We start from the raw sequence: 14,753 nt of genomic DNA on the forward strand, positions 1-14,753 counted from the left end.
GTCTCCTTTTTTAAAAAGATGAGTGAGCTGACTCTTAATTCCTATAACTTCATGGGCAGGCTAGAATGTTCCCCAGCTACCGGGGGGAGGGAAAGATGAATGCCTTTAGCCCCAGTTTCCTCATCCATAAAATGGGGATTATAACAGCACCCACCTCACAGGATTGTCGTAAAGATCAAATGGATTACATATGATAATAAACCTTAAAAGCAAATCTGTCAATGTGAGCTCTCACGGATATGTCCCTAAGCTTGAACTGGCCCACGTGTTACCAGAATGGTTCCCTTTTCTAGGGAACATGTGAATCTGATCCCTCTAAACATGTAAGTGTGTTTGTATGTTCCTGCCAGCTATGTCTTAGTTGGCATGCACAATGCATATATTTATGCCTGTCTGCCTGCCTGGGTATGTTGGCTGCAAGATGGTGACATTCAGGGGGTGTTGCTAAATTTGGAAGGAAAATGAGGCCAGCTCCTGGAACCCAATGGGAGAGAGAGGGAGGCAGGCTTCCATGCTGTTGGTCAGTTAGGCAGAATGATTTAAGGGGGCCCGGAAAGGTCCAAGTTCCACTCTAAAGTCTCTTCCCAACTCAGGCATGTCACTGATGCCTGAAATTCCACCATTAGATATTCATTCCTTTTGGGTAAAGGCAATGACCCTTATAAAAATACAAATAGCCTGGAGAGATGTTCATCCACTATTAGTCAGTAGTTTATTAGATCCTTTCAGATCTGAAGGTTGGATGAGAGCTGAGAGCAGGTTTTGATAGGAAGAGATATTACCCATAAAGCACAGGGGACTGTCTGCCTGGGAAGGACACCATCCACTCTGACTCCCACCAACCTTTCTAGGCTTTCTGCAGGTACTGTGCTTCACACATGCTACTGGCCCACTTGCCCTTCCCATTGCATGACATGACTTCTATTTTCTTGCCTTTTTTACTCAGGCTACCATTGTCCCCACCTTTACCTTGGAGAATCCCTAGCTTTTTTTAAAGCTCTTTTCATGGGGTGCCTTCCCTGATCCCCACCAGCTGCTAGTGCCTCCTTTCCCCACCTTCAATCACCTCATGGAGTATACCTGAATATACTTATGTGTACCTGTTTTCCTCCCATTAGAAAGTAAACTCCCTAAGGACAAGGAGTTTCTTTTTTTTTTCTTTGCATCCCAAGCACTTAGCCCAGTGCCTGGTCCATAGTAAGAAATCAATAGATAAACATTTATTAAGTGCTTACTACAGGCCAGGCATGGGGCTAAGCATTGGGGGTACAAAAAGAGGCAAAAGACGGTCCCTGTTCTCAAGGAGCTCATAGTTAAATGGAGGAGATGACATTGTAAACAACTATGTACAAAGAAGATATATACAGGACACATTGAAGGTAATCAACAGAGAGGATAGGCCTGGAGTCAGGAAGATTCATCTTTCTGAATTCAGATCTGGCCTCAGACACTGACTAGCTGTGTGACCTTGGGCATGTCACTTCACCCTGTTTGCCTCAGTTTCCTTATCTGTAAAACGGGGAAAATAATAGCACCTACTTCCCAGGGCTGTTGTGAGGGTCAAATGAGAGAATAATTGCAAAGTGATTAGCACAACGCCTGGCCATTGTAAGTGCTATGTAAATGTTAGCTATTATATTATCATGCTTGTGGTTATAGTTATCATATTATCACATGTCATATAATATTGTTATTATATATCACGCCCGCGGTCATTGTTGTTGTAGCATCATATATAATATAATATTGTTATTATATTACCATGCTCATGGTCATTGTTGTTGCATTATCATATAATATTGTTATTATATATCATGCTCGTGGTCATTATTACCATATTATCATATAACCTTGTTATTATATATCATGCTTGTGGCTGTCGTTATTGTGTTGTCATATAATATTGTTATTATATAGTATACCTGTGGCTATCATTATTATGTTATCATATAATATTGTCATTATATGTCATGCTTGTGGTCATTATTATCATCGTATAACCTTGTTATTATATATCATGCTTGTGGTCATCGTTATTGTATTGTCATATAATATTGTTATTATATATCATGTTTGTGGTCATTATTACCATATTATCATATAACCTTGTTATTATATATCATGCTTGTGGTCGTCGTTATTATATTATAATATAATATTGTTATGATATATTATGCTTGTGGTTATCATTATTACATTATCATATAATATTGTTATTATATGCCATGCTTGTGGTTATTGACTGTCATGTAGAAGAGAGTTTAACCTTGTTCCACTTGGCCCTGGAAGACAGAACTTAGAAGTGATGGATGGAAGCTAAAGAAACCCAGACAGATCTTGCCTTGATGAAAGAAGAAACATTCTAACAATTAGAGATGCCCTATGGAGAAAGTGGTTTTGGGGAGCAGGGGGTCAGTGGACACCCCTTTCTTGGTGCTCTTTAAACAAAGGCTGGAGAGCCAGTCAATGAGGACACTCTGGAAGGAGGCTTGTTTGGGCATGGATTGGATCAGATATGGTCTCTGAGGTTCCTTCCCATGGAGAGATTCTGGGAATCAGGGACGTCGGGAGTGTCTATTTCCTGTATGAACCACTCAATTCCTACTATAGAATTCAACAAATACTTTTGCAATGGGACTGAATTGGAAACCAAATAACTCCGGCATCTCAGCCTTGGTGCCATAGTCAACATGAGGCTGCCAAGTATTTCTCTTGTATGATTGTAATATCAGGTTCTCTTTTACATCTACTGTGTGAGTCTGTTGCTGTGGAGAAAGTACCTTTTGAATCTTAAAGAGCCATGGAGATTTGGGTTATTATTAGTATTAATTCTATTATTCTTGTTATTCCCACCTGTCCCCTTTAGTGTCCTTCCTGATCAGCATCCTGGCCCCCTTTTCTGCCACCCCACCCCCCACCTCAGTGTGAGAGAAGATGAACAGAAGCCACAGGGGTGGGGTTTCTGGCTGGGATTATCGAAGGACTGGGGGAGGGAGGATCAGTCCTGTGGGCCACATTCCTCTAGCCTGTCTAGAATTTGCACACTTGCCAGAGAAACACGATAAGGGCACAGCTGGCGCCCGTTTGGAGGACAGCTGTGGGCTGTGGGCTTGGGGCCAGGGTGGGGGAGGTGACGGCCCAGGGACAGAGATACCAGAGGCCCCCAGCTCTGTGCTCCGTCCTTTCCTGTGACCACTTGTGGCTCAATCTTCCAAGGGAAGGGGGGTGATGAGGAGGTGAGGGGGGCACAGGCACTGTCCACCTCTATTTTCCTAGTCCTGGTAGCATTGAGGGGTCCTGGACCTAGGGCGGGGTGGACTAGCAGACCTCAGGGTTACAGCACCAAACCCACTTGTTTCCCTGTTGCTTTCCAGTTCCTCTCCCTCCCTCGTCCTCCTCTCTTCTTCAAGCACAACTCTCTCCTTCACTCTCCAACCTGTCATTTAAAGCAGTTGCCTTGGCAACTACTGCTGAAATCCCTCCTTCCTATATTTGGGGGTGGGAGAAAAAAGGTCATTTGCTTTCCTTCCCCATGCTGGGGTCAGGAGAAAGTACCTCAGTGGTCACTTGCTCAAATCCCCCCAATTTTACAGAGGAGGAAACTAAGGCCCAGAAAGATTAGGCAGGACTTGAACCCAGGTCCTCTGACAAATCCTGACAAAGACTTATTTTAAGTGCTTGGCTCCTTGATTTCTGACTGCCACATTCAGTCAAGTAGCCCCTTCTGTAGTAACTAAAGGGGGATGGGGAAGACTGGGAGCCAGGGGTCTTGGATGGCTCTGCAATGTACACTGCTGTTCCCAGACTCAGTTTTCCTGCTCCTTGAAATAGGGGGATTGCTCACTGCATGGCATCCAAGGTTTTAGAGCTGCAGGAGACCTCTAGGGGCTTCAAGTAGAATCCCCTCATTTATATAGGAGGAAGCAGGCCCAGAGAAATTAAATGATCTACCCAAAGTCATAGAGACAGTAAATAGCAGAGCTGGGATTCAAACCCAAGCTTCTGGACTTCAAAAACAACTGTTTATTCCAATAAACCACGTTCCTTTTCTGATGCTAAAGGGGAGTACAGGGGAGTTCTCTTCCCCAGGATGGCAGTGCCTCTTTAGTGACCTACATGCCTTGTGTAGACAAGTGGCTCAATGCCAGGAGCCACTGAGCCCCAATCCAGATCTCCCTGGTTAGGGTCACAGGTTAACCCCCTGGGGGAGAGAACAGCCACCTCTCCACATGTGGGACTTTTCCTGGATGACAGAGCCGGGCCCCAGAAGGAAGAATACAAAGGCGGGGGCCCTTGAAAGGCTAGCTCTCCAGGCCAGAGATGGGGGATGCAGATAGAAAAATCAGGTTAGAGGCAAATGCTGTAAACTACCTGGGATGAGTGGCACAAGTTTTCTAAACTCTAGACAGATTCCAAACCAACTATTAACTTTTTAGTTTTTTAAATGGATCAGAAAATAATTCAGCATTTCAAAACAGCAAACAAAGAAAGGAACTATATGAGCCAGTCCAGAAAGAGCTCAAATCAGGCTGATACATTATTTGGTTGAGTTCCTGGTAAGAAGAGCAAGGTCAGAACAAGAGATTGTCTCTCCCCTCCTCCATCATGACACTCGGCCCAAGCTTGCACAACCCTTACCAACCCTGCTACCTCAGGGTCAGCCAAAGCAGCTGAGATTAGGGGCTAGACGCTGAGCAGAGAATTCCACCAAAAGATACTTCTGCAAGATGAGGTCCAACGAGATGATGTTTGTAAAGTGCTTAGTACAGTGACTGGCCTGACAGACATTTGTTCTCTTTTCCCCTTTTCATTGTCTCCATTCTCTTGACTCTCTTGGAGAAGTATAGCAGAGTGGGAACAACATGGGTCTGGGATTCTGTGGCTCTTCTCCTGCTTCTGCCCCTTGCTTGGGCACTACCCACACCACACTTTATAGGCATCTTTTGTGTACTGCAAAACACATTCGGTCTGGAGTCAGAAGAAATGATTTTGAATACTAGCTCTGTGTGGCCTTGGGCAAATCATGTAACTTTTCTGAGCCACAGTTTATTCATCTGGAAAATGGGTACAATATTTGTATTGCCTACTCCACAGGATGTTTTTGAGGTTCAAAGAGGATGATGTATTTAGAGTCTATGCAAAATGCTAAAGGGAATAGATTTGTGTTTTCAATAGTATTGGGAACTCCCAGATATGGAAACTCCCTCTACCAATGTGATTTATAGTTTCAGAGAGTTGTTTGGGCACCACAAAATCGAGTTTTTTTTCTAGATCACATGGCCAGTATGTGCCAGAGGTAGAACCTAGGTCTTTTTTTTTTTTTAGTGAGGCAATTGGGTTAAGTGACTTGCCCAGGGTCACACAGCTAGTAAGTGTTAAATGTCTGAGGCCGGATTTGAACTCAGGTACTCCTGACTCCAGGGCCAGTGCTCTATCCACTGTGCCACCTAGCCGCCCCTAACCTAGGTCTTTTTTACTCCAAGGCCAGCTGTTTATTTTCTCTATACTTTGCCTTTTAAAATGCTATCAAATATCTATTATTCCTATTATTATTAAACAATTCAGTCTCCATGAGCCTAATGTTTCTTTATATGCTAGAAAAGATAATAACTGCTCATTTCTGCCACTGGTGGTTCAATGGAGAAAGCAACTGGCCTGGAAGACATGAGTTCAAATTTGGCTTCAGATACTTCCAAGCTGTGTGACCCTGGGCAAGTCATTTAACAGTATTTGCCTCAGTTTCCTTATCTATAAAACAAGCTGCAGAAAGAAATGGAAAACCACTCCAGTATCTTTGCCAAGAAAACACCAAAAGAAGTCACAAGGAGTTGGACGTGACCGAAATGTGACTCAACAACACTTTAATATGTCAAGGACTCCTGCCACCCATACAAATTGTAGTCTTTCTATAAAGTATAACATCTTATAAGAGAGTTGCCTGAGGTTCAGAGAGGTCAGATGACTTTCCTATAGTCGCACAGCTGGTGAGCACCAGTATTTGAACATTGGTTTTTGTAGTATACAGAGACACCAGATCTGGTTTCTCTGTATACCACGCTAGGCTACCTTGGTATTGGAAAAGGAAAGACAAACAATGTTGTTCTTTGTTAAAGTGTCTCTAGGAGTTTGATGGCTAATTGAATTAATCAGAAATTTTTGAGCACCTACTATGTTCCAGAAACTATTCTAGGTTCTGTGGATACAAAACCAAAAATGTAATAGTTGACCTCACGGAGCTCATGTTCTATTGGGAGAAAACAATATAGACAATGAGAAGCCCATACAAAATGGACAAAGAGTAAATACAAAGAATCTGGGCAAAGGGACTAACAACTAAGGTGAATCAGGAAATCAGTGGTAGTACCTCAGTTGTGGGTGCTGCAAAGCAAGCTGGATATTTTTTGAAGTGGAGGTGTGGAGGAGGAACACTTAAGGCTGAAACCAGCTTGAACAAAAACATGGAAGAAAAAGGTAGAATGTCCAATATGGGGAATAGCAAGTAAGTCCATTTGGCTGACATACAAAAGTCTAGAAAGAGAAGTTGAAGCCAAAGGCTTTAGATACCAGACAAAAGAGGTTGTTTTTCATTTTAGAGGCAAGGGGGAGCCATTGAAGTTTCTTGAACAGGGGAGTAACATCGTACCTGTGCTTTAGTAATATCACTGGCAGTTATGAGGAGGTTAAATTGGAGAGAGGAGATATCTGCAACAGGGAGACCAGTTAGGAGACTACCAAACTAGTCTAAGAAAGACATGATAAGGACTTGAACTAGGGCGGAAGCTGTCTAAGTGGAAAGAAGACAGATACAAGAGATATTCTAAAGGTAGAATGAATAGAACTTGGGAACTAATAGAATAGGGAAGATGAAGAAGAGTGAAGAGCCAAGGGTGATGGTATAGGTTTTTTTTTTTTTGGTGGGGCAATGAGAGTTAAGTGACTTGCCCAGGGTCACACAGCTAGTAAGTGTCAAGTGTCAGAGGATGGCTTTTGAACTCAGGTCCTCCTGAATCCAGGGCCAGTGCTTTATCCACTGTGCCACCTACCTGCCCTAAAGTTGTCTTTTATAATTTTTAATCTAAGTGACTTAGAAGGAAGGAAGGTGGAATCCTCAACTGAAATTGAGAAGTTGGGGAAAAGAGTGTATTTTGGCAGAGAAATAAGTTTGAATTTGAGCATGGGGCATATTGGTGGAGATATCCAGCATACTGTTGGTAATTTGGGGTTGGAAATCAGAGGCCAGATATTATAGGATATTTAGATTTGAATTTAGGAGATTTCTAAGAGGTTGAGTGTATTGAGAAGAAAAGAGGGCCTAAGAAAGAGATCTAGGGTTTATCCAGGAAAAAGAGGCATTATGTAGATGATGATTTATCAAAAAAGAAAAAAAAAAAGACTGAGGAGGGGGCAGCTAGGTGGTACAGTGGACAGAGCACTGGGCCTGGATTCAGAAGGACCTGAGTTAAAATCCGGCCTCAGACTCTTGACACTTACTAACTGTGTGACCCTGGGCAAGTCACTTAACCCCCATTGCCGTGCACAAAAAAAAAAAAAAAAAGAGACTGAGGAATGGGGAGAGAAGCATCATGAAAAGCCAGGGAAGAGAAAACATCTAGGCAGCGGTGAGCAATGTTAAATGTTCCAGGGAGGACAAAAAGGTTGAAGATTGAGAGATAGTTGAGATAACAGGCTGAGGAGACTGACCAAAGCCCCAGCCCCATCCTCAGTGATGCAGGGCAGATGGGGGCCACGAGTGTGTTTCCTGAACTGGTAATTGCAATAGGCTGGAAAACCTCAATTTGGTAAAAGATGCAGGGAGGCAGAAGATTCAGTTTGCCGGGGAGCTGGCCTTGGAGCCAAATCATTAGAAGAGCAATCCAAGGCTGATTTACCGTCCTGTCCTCTATGTGGGAGGTTCCCCCATTGAAATGAGAGTGAAATAGTAATCCTATTAGTCCCTTTCCTTTAAATCACAGCTATGTCTATGCAGAAATTAATGACAGTCTCTTTACAAGCACATCCAATTCAAATCAGCATATCCAATTAACTCGCTTACCTGCAGGCCCCTTGAAACTCCTTTTTCTTGTGCGTCAATTCCTTTTTCTATTTAGCCCTAAATTATGGCAGCGCTTACTCGGGCTTTGACACTTTAATATTACTTTTTCTTCCCCAGTGCTGCCGGGGAACAGCAAGCACTGGGCATCACACTGGGGGAGTGGTGAGCAGTGGGATTCTGAGAATCTGTCTCAGGGATGGCCATATGGTATCAGGGAAAGAAAACTGAATTGAGAGACCTTAGCATAGACTATGTGAAAAAAGGTTTTTTCCTGTGATAGGATATCAGCAGGAACCCTCACTGTGGGACACTGGGCATGTCATTTTACTTCTTTAGGCACAGTATCCTCACAGATAATACCTGCCCTACCAATCTTATAGGTGCCTTGAGAGCATCAAATAAGACCATAGATATGAAAGCACTTTGAACTGTATAAAGCACTAGACAAATGCACTTGTATAGACACTGTGTAGTATAAAACACTAGACAATTCATGCATTGTTTTAAAATGTGCTTTTTGCATGTTATTTTATATCATTCTCAAAACAATCCTGGGAGGAAGGAACCTCTATTATTCCCATTTTCCACTTGAGAAAACTGAGGCTCAGAGGGTTAAAGCGACTTACCGGGCTAGTAAGTTTCAGAAGCAGGATCAGCACCCACATCTCTCCTGACTTTAAGTCCAGAGCTCTTTTGAGTATGCTACTACTACCTCTCTAAATATGATCATAACTAGGATTTGATTTAGAGGTGGAAGAAATCTTAGGGCTCATCTAGCTCAAACCCTTCACTTTGCAGATGAAGAAATTGAGACCCAGGGAGGAAAGGTTATAATAATAACTAGCATTCATATACAGATGCATGGAAATATATATACATATGTACATATATGTATGTATAATTTATGTATATATAAACATATCTATCTGCCTATCTTTAAACTTTGAAATGTAGTATCTCACTTGATCCTCACAACCATCCTATGAAGAAACTATTTTTATCCCCATTTTCCTGCTGAGTAGACTGAGGCACGGTGAGAATAAATGACTCACTCAAGGTAACACAATGATTAAGGAAAAGAGCCCCACTTGAAATTCAGGCCCTTTGACTGACCCCAGAGCTAGCCCTTCTCCCCAACACTGCCTCAGTGTTTAGAGGACTGAAGCCCTTAGTGCTGAATTCAGAGCAGCAAGGATTCGGCATCAAACCACCCCATTAGCATTTTGGGGTTTTCCTTTGCAAGGCACTGCTACTATTCCATTCTCTTTGAACTCCCCTTTGAACCCTGTGTTTGCCCAGGGTACTGTGCTTGTTTGGGTGAATGGATTTGCATGGTGAATGTGGGGAAAGGTAGGGAAGCTGTGGTGTGTGGTTCAAACTAAGCTGGAGAGGAAAGTAATGAGTTTCTGTCTCTGTAGTTGTGCATTTAAGAGAGGAGAGGAGAGAGGGGAAAAAGAGAAAAGGGGAGAGAAGAGAGAGAAGAAAGAGGAGAGAAGAAAAAGAGAGAAGGGAGAGGGTGATTGAGAGGGAGAGAGAGAGAGAGAGAGAGAGAGAGAGAGAGAGAGAGAGAGAGAAAGAGAGAGCGCAAAAGAGAGCGCAAAAGAGTAAGAGAGGGAGGGAGAAAGCTAGAGAGAGGGAGAGAAGGAGAGAGAGAAGGAGGGGGGTGGGATTGAAGCTTCAGTTTATTTCTGTACAGCTTCATGACCCGAATTATTTATAGATTGAAGTCTTTGGTAAATTCAATCTCAGAAATACATCTTCCCTCCATCCTGCAAACACACACACACTCACACACTCACACACACACACACACACACACACACACACACACACACACACACACTCCAGCAGCAGCAGCAGCAACTTCGATGCTTTCCTCCTCCTCCCCAACCTCTGAGCTGTGGAAATGTTAACTAAACGTTCAAAGGCACAACCCAGCAGGCTGAAGCTCCCTGGAGGATGACTGGGAGCCTGGCCCTAAATGCCTGGATAATTGGAGGGGAAAGAAGGAGGCAGCTCAAACTTCTCCTGTCTGTTGCTTTGAGCCAGAAGGGTGGAGGGAGAAGGGATGAAGGCTCAGGGGTCTCGTCCATCGTCCATCGTCCATCGAGAGACAGGAGACCTCTTCTAAGATTTGCTAAGATTTGCAAATTCGTCTTCCTCTGCTCTCATCCCCCTTTGCCTCCCCCAGCTTTGCTACTAAGGTACCTTTCAGTACTTGTCCCAAATGAGCTGTCAATCACCAGGGCTTTGGCACTGGAAGGGAGGCTGTATGTTGGAGATTGACATTTCCATCCAGGCACAATTATATCTGTTTCCTTGAATGTTAAGGACCTGCCCGGGGTCCTCAGCTGGGCTGTGGGTGGCACAAGTACCCATGATCAGAGAGGGGAAGGAATGTCAAAAGACATTTTAAAAAAGGTAAAGTGCCAAGGAGGGCATTTCCTGTGTGTGTGTGTGTGTGTGTGTATATGTGTGTGTGTGTATGTGTGTGTGTGTGTATGTGTGTGTGTGTATGTGTTTATGAGTGAAAGGAGAGAAAAATGCCCCCGAAGCCTATCCCTTCGCTCTCTGGGCTGAAAGAAGCAAGCCACCCCTGACAGGAGCTTTTCAAAGTGCAGACTGAATAATCCAGTTCCTATCAGCCAGGTGGTTTTCTTGGTAGAGTTGGGGACAGTGCAGGGTTATTTCTCTTTAGGCATCAGCAACAAGTCTTAGAGTCATATGATCCAAATTCAATTTCTGGTTCTGACATGAGCTGAGGGACCCCAGGCAAATGATTTAACAAATCTGAGTCTTGGTTTCCTCATCTATAAAATGGGAATGCTAGCGCTGCATTGGGGGGGGGGGCAATGAGGGTTAAGTGACTTGTCCAGGGTCACACAGCTAGTAAGTGTCAAGTGTCTGAGGCCAGATTTGAACACAGGTTCTCCTGAATCCAGAACCGGTGCTTTATCCACTGCGCCACCTAGCTGCCCCAGCGCTGCATTTGGGCAAAGATACTTCCATCAACCCCCATCTTTGGTTCTTACATTTCTTTGACATCATTTAGCTTCTTCTGCAGGACAGTTCCCCCTTTGTGTGTTTCAACCACATTCTAAACACCACATCATGCAGTAATCTTAGGTTTACAAAGTCCTATCCTTCTTCAATATAATTCCAAATCCTTAGGCACTAAATAGAAAGATGGACAGATAAAGCATTTTTACCGTGTACCAGCCATAGATATGTTTGCCACTGCCCAAGCCATAGTGTTCTCCTCCCCCACAGTGAGGAGAGAAAGGGACACTATGAGGCAGTAAACAGAAAAATAATCACTTGCTTCTTGACTCCATCTTTGGTGGAGACTTTTCTCAGCTCTAAGGAAGAAGAGCAAGATGGCTACATGTGGCAGGAGGCAAAGGACTAGATGATTCTGGCTTCCGGGACTGGTCTTAAAGAATGGCCCAGGTATAAACCCAGCTCTGGCTTCCTGTCCCTGCTTCAATTCCAACTGCCTGCAGGGCAGGGCAGAGCAGGGCTGGAGGCTCAGGAATAAGATGGAGTTGCCAGAGGCAGGGGAAGCTCTCGATTGTTCTGGGAAACAATGAGATAAACACAGCAAGAGACAGAAGAGGCATTAAGCAGCCTCAGATGAAATCAAATCACGCAGGCAGCAAAAGCAATATTTCACTTGGAGGCTACAGGAGTGGGGAGGGGGAGCTTTGGGGGAGGGGAGAGGGAATTAATAAAGAATGATGAGGAGCTTCTGCCAAACTCCAATCTCTGTTTACTCTCTACACTCTGGGAGTGGCAGAGAGACACGCGACATCCATGTTCCAGGCAATGCCAACACCAAGTTTTCCTTGCTCAGAGGTGGGCTTTTGAATTGAGCCCTGGAGTTTAGGGGTGATTCATAACCAGACAGGTCCCATGGGGCCACCTCTTCCCAGAGGGGGCCCTAGGATGGATGATGTGGATAGACTCAGACGTAGCTCAGAAATAGCTTCTGTGGGGTTTTTTGTTTTAAAAAATTTTCTATTTTATTTTATTTTCCTCTGTGTTTTTAAGACCCCAGTTTTCCCTCTGTCAAATCAGCTAGCTGCAGAGGCCTTTAAAAAAATTCCATTTTCAGGAAATAAAATAGCTTGTCCATTACCAAAGAGTAGTTTTTTCCTCTATGTATGACCACAGGAGACCAACTGGGACCTAGATGAGATCTAAATGCTTGTTGAATTGGATGGAAGCAAATAGAGCCAAGGATGGGCTATTTATAAGGGTTATTACCCCTTTTAGTGAACTCTTTCTTTTCCAGATCATAAGAAACATTCTTCAGAATGTCTGTTCTGGAAACAACTGTAATCTTCCTTTTTATTGACATGGTGACTGGGTTTGTTGTTGTTGTTGTTGTTGTTTTTGCTCCATTAGGGAAAGTAAAGGAGGGGAGGAGAGTAGGAGGTGTTTGATGGTTATAGAATAGAGATAAAGGAGAGACCTAACTTTGTTCTTACAAACCCTGAAACATTAGGAAGAAAATTTGCTTGACAAACCTCAGGGTCTGTCCAGTAGTTCATAAAATAGCAAAAGAGAAGTAAGAGATACAATTCTAGGTGTTTGAGGTCATCAATGAAGGCTAGATGATCATTTGCTGGGGGTGATGTAAAGGAATCTTTAGCCAAATTGGGGGAGGGGGAGCTAGATGGTTTCTGAGGATGCTTCTAACTCTGAGACTCAACGTCCATGTGTTGGGCATTTCAATGTCCCTTCTTATTAACACTGCTCTTGCTTAGGCCCTACCCATTGGCTGTGTCCTAAAGACCTCTTGCTTATTTTCACTGTTGCCCTTTTGCTATGTCTTCTTTCTCCCCCTTATCTCCTCTTTATGACCTATCGAGCTTAGTTTAAATCCTCCTCTCTCCCCTCCTTAACCCCCTCCTCCCCAACTATGCATGAAGTCTTTTTTTGGAGGGGGTGAGGCAATTGGGGTTAAATGACTTGCCCAGTGTCACACAGCTAGTAAGTGTCAAGTGTCTGAGGTCAGATTTGAACTCAGGTCCTTCTGAATCCAAAGCCGGTACTTTATCCACCGAGCCACCTAGCTGCCCCATGAAGTCTTTCCTAAAGCATCCTAACCTCAGGCTTTAGAGCTTCTGTCTGAAGAATTTTGGCTGGACCATTTATATTATATGCTGCTTTTTCCTTGTAATTACATGTCCACACTTTATCTCTCTCATTAGACTATAAGCTTCTTGAGGGTAGGGACCAGGTTATATCCATTCACCTTTGTATTTCCCACCATTTTTAGCACAAGGTCTTGTCCAAAGTAGCAGACGCTCAATTAATATTTCTTGAATGAATTGATTGATCAAATCAATTGATTCTTGGTGTTGAGAAAGGGCATAGGGTTGGAAAGACCTCATTTCCTAGCCAGAAGCCTCAAATGTACCCAAGTTCTCCATGCCTCCTATCCTTTCTACCATTTTAATCCACCTTTTCCCCAAATGCCTTGCTATGGGACTAGGCCTCATGGGGAATGGCAGGGCCTAGTCCGTAGAATATAGGGTGTCCTGAATCCAGTTGAATTGGGTTCCAGCTCTTCCACTGATCTAATATCCACCTCTGATCAAAATGGCACTAAACCATTCTGGCCTTATATATATATATATATTTATAAAGGTAGTGGCTTGGAGTCCAGAGGGAGGCAGAGGAAAGAATCAAGCCCTCTATCTCTAGTCTTCCTAGACTTATAAAGACAAAGGAGGTGCCAGAGTGCAGACTCCAACAGTGGTTGGAAAGGGTGGGTATCAAGTCCCAGGAGGGAGATGAATCTGGGATCAGGAAGAGAGGGATTTGAACTTTTGAGAAGCTGGCTCCATACGCCACCTTCCTGGGGTGTCACCTGGGCGACGCTCACTCTGATTCTAGCAATCTGCTCAGCATTCTGTCACAGTGTCAAAAGCATACCCTTGACGCGGGTGACTCCATCTTGGATTTGTAATGCTCGTAAAAGAGCTTGGAACCCTAGCTGAGACAAATCCAAGATGCTCTTATGGTGAGATGTAGCTGAGAGTATTGGACCTGAGGTCAAGAGACCAGCATTGGCATCCCATCACTTAGCTCAGTCACTGAGGGCAAGTCACTTCTTCATTTTCCTTATCTCTAAAATAAGGAAAAAGTCACAGCTGTCATTTGTATAATGCCTTAAAGTTCACAGAACACTTTGCATCTGTTATCTCATTTGTTCCCCTACAAGTAGCAATATGTCACCATGGAAAGAGCATTAGATTTGGGACCAGAAGGACTACCAGATCATCCGCGTGACCCCCGAGGGAGTCACTTTACTAAACATCCCCCTCAAATAAGGGGGTTGGCCTAGATGCCCCCTGGGGTCCCACTCAGCTCTAGGTCTCAGATCCTATGAACAACTCTGTGAAGTAACTGCTATTATTATCATCTCCATTATACAGATGAGAAGTCTGAGGCTCAGAGAGATTAGGTGACTGGCTCAGGATCAGGGAGGATAATGCTTTTATACTCCACAGCTCATAGGATATAAACCTATAAACCTAAAAGCCCTGTACAAGTGAAAGTTGTTATTGGTAAGGCAAGAATGCAAGGACTAGCCGACACTTTGGCTCAGAGATGGACAGAGCATGTCTAAGTAACTGGGATCAGGGGAGATGATTTGGAGTAAGCAGGCTGATGCAGCGGAGGTAAGTTG

The 14,753-nt window shown here is 43.8% G+C and overlaps 1 protein-coding gene across 1 annotated transcript in view; it reads right to left on the reverse strand.

The window, feature by feature from the left end:
- Window positions 1-14,753, reverse strand: part of PLXNA2 (plexin A2) — a 324,127-nt gene that overhangs the window by 179,452 nt on the left and 129,922 nt on the right. The gene's annotated exons all lie outside the window — the stretch shown is intronic.

The sequence above is a fragment of the Dromiciops gliroides genome, chromosome 4 (genome assembly GCF_019393635.1).
Source record: "Dromiciops gliroides isolate mDroGli1 chromosome 4, mDroGli1.pri, whole genome shotgun sequence".
Taxonomy (NCBI): Eukaryota; Metazoa; Chordata; class Mammalia; order Microbiotheria; family Microbiotheriidae; genus Dromiciops; species Dromiciops gliroides.